Source organism: Penaeus japonicus, unplaced genomic scaffold, assembly GCF_977035675.1.
Source record: "Penaeus japonicus unplaced genomic scaffold, GWHDUDI00000001_assembly GWHDUDI00000006, whole genome shotgun sequence".
Lineage (NCBI taxonomy): Eukaryota > Metazoa > Arthropoda > Malacostraca > Decapoda > Penaeidae > Penaeus > Penaeus japonicus.
In genome coordinates this window covers 23,319,636-23,327,135 of record NW_028234408.1, presented here as the reverse complement: position 1 = coordinate 23,327,135, position 7,500 = coordinate 23,319,636, and positions in this window count along the sequence as shown.

The following is a 7,500-nucleotide window of genomic DNA, read 5'->3' as shown; positions in this document are numbered from 1 at the left end:
ACCTTCAACCTTCGACCTTACCTGGGCTCCACGTGTCATTCACTCGCTCTTTCTCGCTCTCTCTGCCTATCTGTCTAACAATATATATATATATATATATATATATATATATATATATATATATATATATATATGTGTGTGTGTGTGTGTGTGTGTGTGTGTGTGTGTGTGTGTGTGTGTGTGTGTGTGTGTGTGTGTCTCCCGCTCTCATCATAGTGATGAGTGTGTGTGTGTGTGTGTGAAGTGTGTGAGTAGTCGTTGTTGTGAGTGTTGGGTGGGTGTCGTGTGGGTGTGTGAGTGTGTGTGCGTGTGTGTGTGTGTGTTTGGGTGAGTGTGTGTGTGTGTGTGTGTGTGTGTGTGTGTGTGTGTGTGTGTGTGTGTGTGTGTGTGTGTGTGTGTGTGTGAGTGTGTGTGTGTGTGTGTGTGCATATATATGTATAAATATATTTTTCTCTCTGTATCAGTTTTTCTATTTGTTTTTGCATTTTTTTTCTTCTTTTTTTTGTGTTATATAAAAAAATATATCTACATAGCTTTTTCCCTAGCTATATATTTTTCAATTATCTCACTGTTGCCGTTTTTCTTCTTCTTCATTTTCTTCTTCTAATCTCAGTTATTTCCTAATTTTTCATTTGCCTTTGGCAAAGCTTTTTGAACTTTATTTTATTTTTGTGATGAAAGAAGCAATATATATATGTATAAATATATATATATATATATATATATATATATATATATATATATATATATATGTGTGTGTGTGTGTGTGTGTGGGTGTGTGTGTGTGTGTGTGTGTGTATGTGTGTGTGTGTGTGTGTGTGTGTGTGTGTGTGTGTGTGTGTGTGTGTGTGTATAATAGATACGAAAAAGAGGAAAATTAAAGAAATGATTCACATTGTCAGAAATGGAGAATCTAGGAAATAGAGAAGTGAAGAAACAAAGAAAGTAATAACAAAAATAAAAGGAAGGAGGAACAAAACAAGGAACAATTACACGAAATAAATATATAAAGCATATACAATGAAATCAAAATAATAACAATAATGATAATGATAACAATAACTATAATGGCAAATAACAATGATACAAAAAATAGCAACGCTAATAATAATAAACATAACAATAAACATGATAATGACAACAATGATGAAAATGATAATAAGGATAAGAAAAATCCTAATAAAGAAAATAATACAAAAAAGTCGAAAAAAATACAATCAAATTTGCACAAACAAACAAGCGAGGGACATAAAACAGATCTATAATGAACAAGTTTTGGACTTTGAGTGGAATGGAAAATCTATCGAGTTTTATCTTATGGTTCAAGACCAACTGAAGAGGCTTGAGGGCGTATGTGTGTGCGTGTACGTGTGTGTGCATTTGTCTATGTGTGTGTGTGTGAGTGTGTGCATTTGTTTATGTGGGTGTGTGCGTGTGTGTGCATTTGTCTATGTGGGTGTGTGCGTGTGTGTGTGCATTTGTCTATGTGGGTGTGTGCGCGTGTGTTTGAGTGTGGATGTTTTAGTGTGTGTTGTGTGTATGTGTGTGATTCTATGTGTATGTGCGTGTGTGTATGAGTGTGTGTGCGTGTGTGTGTGTGTGATTGTGTGTGTATGTGGGTGTTTGCGTGTGTGTTTGAGTGTGTGTGTGATTGTGTGTGTGTGTTTGTGTGTGTTTGCATGTGGGTGGGCATGAGGTTTTGAGAGAGGGGAGGGGGATAGGGGTAAGAGATAGAGAGAGTAATTACACAACGCAGGATAGAGAAAGCTAGAAAAGCGAGAAAAAAGAAACTGAAAGAAAGAAGGAGAAATAAAAAAATAAAAAACGCAAAAGTCTGAAAATGAGAAGAGAGAGAGAAAAACACAAGCAACTGAGAGAGAAAGAGAAAGAGAGGGAGAGAGACAGATAGATAGATGGAGAGAGAGAGTATGTGTGTGTGTGCGTGTGTGTGTGTGTGTGTGTGTGTACATAACACTAAATAAAAACAAGGAGTGAAAAAGAGAATGAAATACAAAATAGGAGATTAAAAGAGAGAAAGAGAGAGGAAGAAAAAACCTCCAGCGACTGAAAGAGAGAATGAGAGAGAGAGAGAGAGAGAGAGAGAGAGAGACAGAGAGAGAGAGAGAGAGAGAGAGAGAGAGAGAGAGATAGAGAACAAAACAGGAATACGAGAGAGTAAAAGAGAGGAGGTCTGACAGACGTCAATACTCTTACCTCTTCGTGATCAAGAGTTTCATATGAATGTAGGTCATGTTTGCCGAATCTCCTCTTTTTATTACAATGCCCAGTCCACCCATGTTCTGTTTCCACCTTTCTCTCTATTCCACATGGAGTGTTAAGTATCAGTCGCTCCACATTAATTCCATTGATCCACCCACCACTCTTTCTCATTAGATAGGACGCACTCAGACATTGATTTTCATCCACATCCACATCCGCGACAACCACCTCACACATCATACACAGCTCAGTGCATATAGAATATTCTTGTGGTACGTGCTGCTCCTTCAAAACTTCAGTCCTCAGTTAAGTGTCTAAGGCTGAGGTTGCAGACAACTTCTCGAGTCCAAGTCCTTGTTCAATTCCTCGTTGGGTTCTTCATGCGAAGGTTTCTTTCTGAAAGCATGTCGATTCCGGGGAGAAGGGAGGGGGGGTAGGGGGTCGTGTTCTCGCCTGAAGGATAAGGAGAGAGGGAGAAAGGGCTATTCGTGCGTTTATAAACGCATGCGCGCACACACACACACACACACATGATATGTACGAATATATATGTCTGTATACAAATGTGTGTGTGTGTGTGTGTGTGTGTGTGTGTGTGTATATATAATTTATATATATATAATTTATATATATATATAATATATATATATATATTGTATATTTACATATGTATTTTATGTAATTATGTATGTATAATATATATATAACTATATATATATATATATATATATATACAATGAGTATGGATGTTACTCACACACCACCAACACCCACACACCACACACACTCAACACACACACAACACACACACTCACACATATAATCTAATTATATTTATATTATATATATATCTATATATATATAGATTTATATATACATATATATTTATATATTTATATATATAAATATTATATATTTTTTTCGTATACATATATACGTAAATATATATGTATATATATATATATATGTATATACACATATATTCATATGTATGTATATGTATAGAACAACACACACGCAAATGCACAGCTAGATGTGTGTGTTCAAAGATGGCTTCTCCGCAAGGCATATTCTATGCAGGTATTAAATTACCATCATTATTTACTTGCAACTGACACTGTAGCGCTTAGTTCATATTCCAGCGACCGTTTCTCCCTTTATTCATCATACGTTTATAATTAAAATCCTCGTAGTTATCTAGATTACCTGTCCACTGACTTAACCTGTGTCTATGGTTACCGGACCACACCCTTATTCAGGGAAAATCTATGGGAGAGCGTTAGCTCTTTACTCTCTCTCTCTCTCTCCTCTCTCTCTCTCCTCTCTCTCTCCTCTCTCTCTCTCTCTCTCTCTCTCTCTCTCTCTCTCTTTATTCGTCTCTCTTTCTCTCTTTCGCTTGCTCTCTCTCTCTCTCTCTCTCTTCTTCTGTCTTTCTCTTTCTCTTGCTCTCTCTCTCTCTCTCTCTTCTCTCTCTTCTCTCTCTATGTCTCTCTCTGTTCTCGTCTCTCTCTCTCTCTCTCTCTCTCTCTCTCTCTCTTCTTCTCCTATTCTCTCTCTCTTTTTCTCCGCTCGCTTCGCTCTCATTTCCCTTCTTCTTTCTCTCTCTCTCTTCTTCTCTCTCTTCTTCGTCTCTCTTCTCTCTCTCTTCTCTCTCTCTCTCTCTCTCTCTCTCTCTCCCTTCTCTCTCTCTCTCTCTCTCTTCCTTCTCTCTCCTCTCTCTTCCTCTCGCTCTCTCCTTCTTTCCCTCTCTCTCTTCCTCGCTCTCTCTCTCTCTCTCCTCTCTCTCTCTCCTCTCTCTCTCTCTCTCTCTCTCTCTCTCTCTCTCTCTCTCTCTCTCTCTTATTACTGGGGTTATTATCATTATCATTATATCATTGTTACATTTTTATCATCATTATTCCTATCATTATGATTATTATCATTATGATCATCATTATTGTAATTTATTATCATGATCATTATCATTCTTCCTATCATTATTGTTTATTATTACAACTATTGTGGTTACCATCATTATTGCTGTATGTTATGACGCTGTAATCATCATATAATTATCTTTATCAATATTACGATTGTTGTTATTATCATTATCATAATGATTATCATCATCATTATCCTTTTTATTATCATTATCGACATGATAATAATTATCATCATTATATCTTTTTTATAATCTTAATATCATTTTCCTCATTATTATCACCATTTATCAATGTTATCATTACCATTATCTTCATCATTATCCCTCCACGTGACCGTACTATTCCGAGTAAGCCTTTCTCGCCACGAAGGCTGGACGTGCAAGATTGCTGTGAGGACTCGGAGCGGCACACCTGTATCCTTGGTTGCTCCAGGCGGCTCCCGCGGTTCCCTTTCGTTCAAGTGGGCGATTTTGTTTTCATTAACGCGGATGGAATTAAGGGAATTAAGTTTGGTGTGTGTCTTTGATTTTGGGTAGGGTTGGTTATTTATGTGTGTGTGTGTGTATATATTATTTTATATATATTATATATATATATTATATATAGATGATTAGATATATAGATTTAATATATATTTACTTATTTTATATATATATATTTATTGGATAAGATATATATATTTTATAATATATATATATGGTACAGACACTCTCACACAACACTCACATCACACACACACACACACTCACAACACACATTAGTATATATATATTTATATTTATATATATATTTAATTATATTTTGTATATATATGTATTTATTTTTTTATATATATATATGGATATATATTTATATATATGTTTATATTTTTATATATACACATATACACATATATACATATTATTTATATATATAAGATATTTTTATGGTTTATTTACATTTTTATAATATATACTTACACAAACCACACACACACACACTACAACATACATCACACACACATAATACCTTTGTATTTATAGATATATATATACTATATATTATAGATATATATATATATAATTATATATATATTTATAATGATATATATTTATTTGTGTGTGTGTTGTGTGTGTGGGTGTGTGTGTGTGTGTTTGTGTGTGTGTTGTGTGTATTTATATATGTATTTATATATATATAGACACGATATATATCATTTTTAATATAGAGTATATATATATAATATATATATATATATTTTTATATATATGTGGGTGTTGTGTTGAGTGTGTATGTATTGTATAGGTATTTATATTTATATATATATATATATATAATTTTAGATATATTTATATTTATATAAATCATATATTAGAAACTTAACACACATATAGATAATATATATTATATATTATATAGATATATATAGAGATATTTTATATTTATTTATGTATATATATATATTTATATTTAATATATTTTATATATATATTTATATATATATAAGTATATGTATGTATGCTATATATTATATATCTATTTATATATATAGATATATATCTGTATTTTTATACATAAACATATACATAATATAGATATATATATATATATATATATATATATATTATAAATTTATATTATATATATAAAAACATATTTATGTATCATTTAATTATATATATAGATTTTTATTTATATATATATGATATCTATATATATATATAATATATACATATATATAGTATATAATATATATAAAATATATTATATATTATATGTGTGTGTGTGTGGGTGTGTGTGTGTGTGTGTGTTTGTGTGTGTCCCGCGGTGTGTGTGTTTGCGTGTGTGTGGTGTGTGTGGTGTATTTATATATATGTATATATATAAATGTATATATGTATATTTATATATATATATATTATATATTTATAGGTATATATTTATATAAATATGATAGATATATATATATATATAAATATATATATATATTTATACATATTATATATATATATATATATATATATACGCATATATTATCATATAAATATATATATATGTATACTATAGTCGCATATATATTTATATATATATTATATACTATACTATATATATATATATGTATGTATATACAAATACAAAAATATTATATATATACTCATATATATATATTATATATTATATATATTATATATTATTATATGTATATGTATATATATATTATATATATTATATCATATTTTATATATATTAACATATGTATTGTGTGTGTGTGTGTGTGTGTGTGTGTTGTGTGTGTGGTGTCTGTGTATGTTTGTGTGTGTATGTTTTTGTGTAAAATTAATCACACTTCACACACACACACACAAACCACACACACACAACACACTTATAATGTTATCTATATATATATAAATATTTATATATATATATATATATATATATATCTATATATTATATACATGTTTTATTTTATACACAAGTAAATTTATCTCTATATATATATCTATATATCTATATATATATTATATATATGTAGATAGATAGATAGATCTATTGATTATAATACCACCCTAAACAAACCCCCACACCCACCCCACACGCAAACACACACGCACCCACACACACAACACACACAACACCCCCACAAACACACACCACAACACACACACACATATATATATAATATATATATATATATACTATCTATATACTATACCCCCTATATATATATCCACTTTATTTATATATATTTCTCATATCGTATATTTTTATTTATTCTAATATTTACATAAACCACACACACACACACACAACAACACACAACAAACATTTATGAAATTCCCCTATCATATATATACTATATATATATATCTAGCTATTTCCAGACTTTATTGTATATATACCTACGCCTACCTTTATAGCACGAATCTATTCTCACTACGGCGATCTTCCATCCCCATCGTATAGTACCTGTCGCCCGTTCTTAATCTACATACCTAGTATTCCCCCCTATACCGCTCCTCTATAAGTCATCCACTTCCCGAATTTGTATATATATATATATAATTAATATATATTATTATATATATATATATATATACATACAATAGTAGTCATTATGTAGATTATATATATATAATATTATATATATATATATATGATTTTATATATTTATATATATATATATACATATATACATATATATAATATATATATATATATATATTTATATATTATACATATCTACTTATTATATATATACGTATCTAATATAAATATATATATATTTAGTTATTTATATCTTTTATTAAATATATATATTATTATCAAAACAACACACACACAGCAATATTCACATAACTCAACACACACCACGACA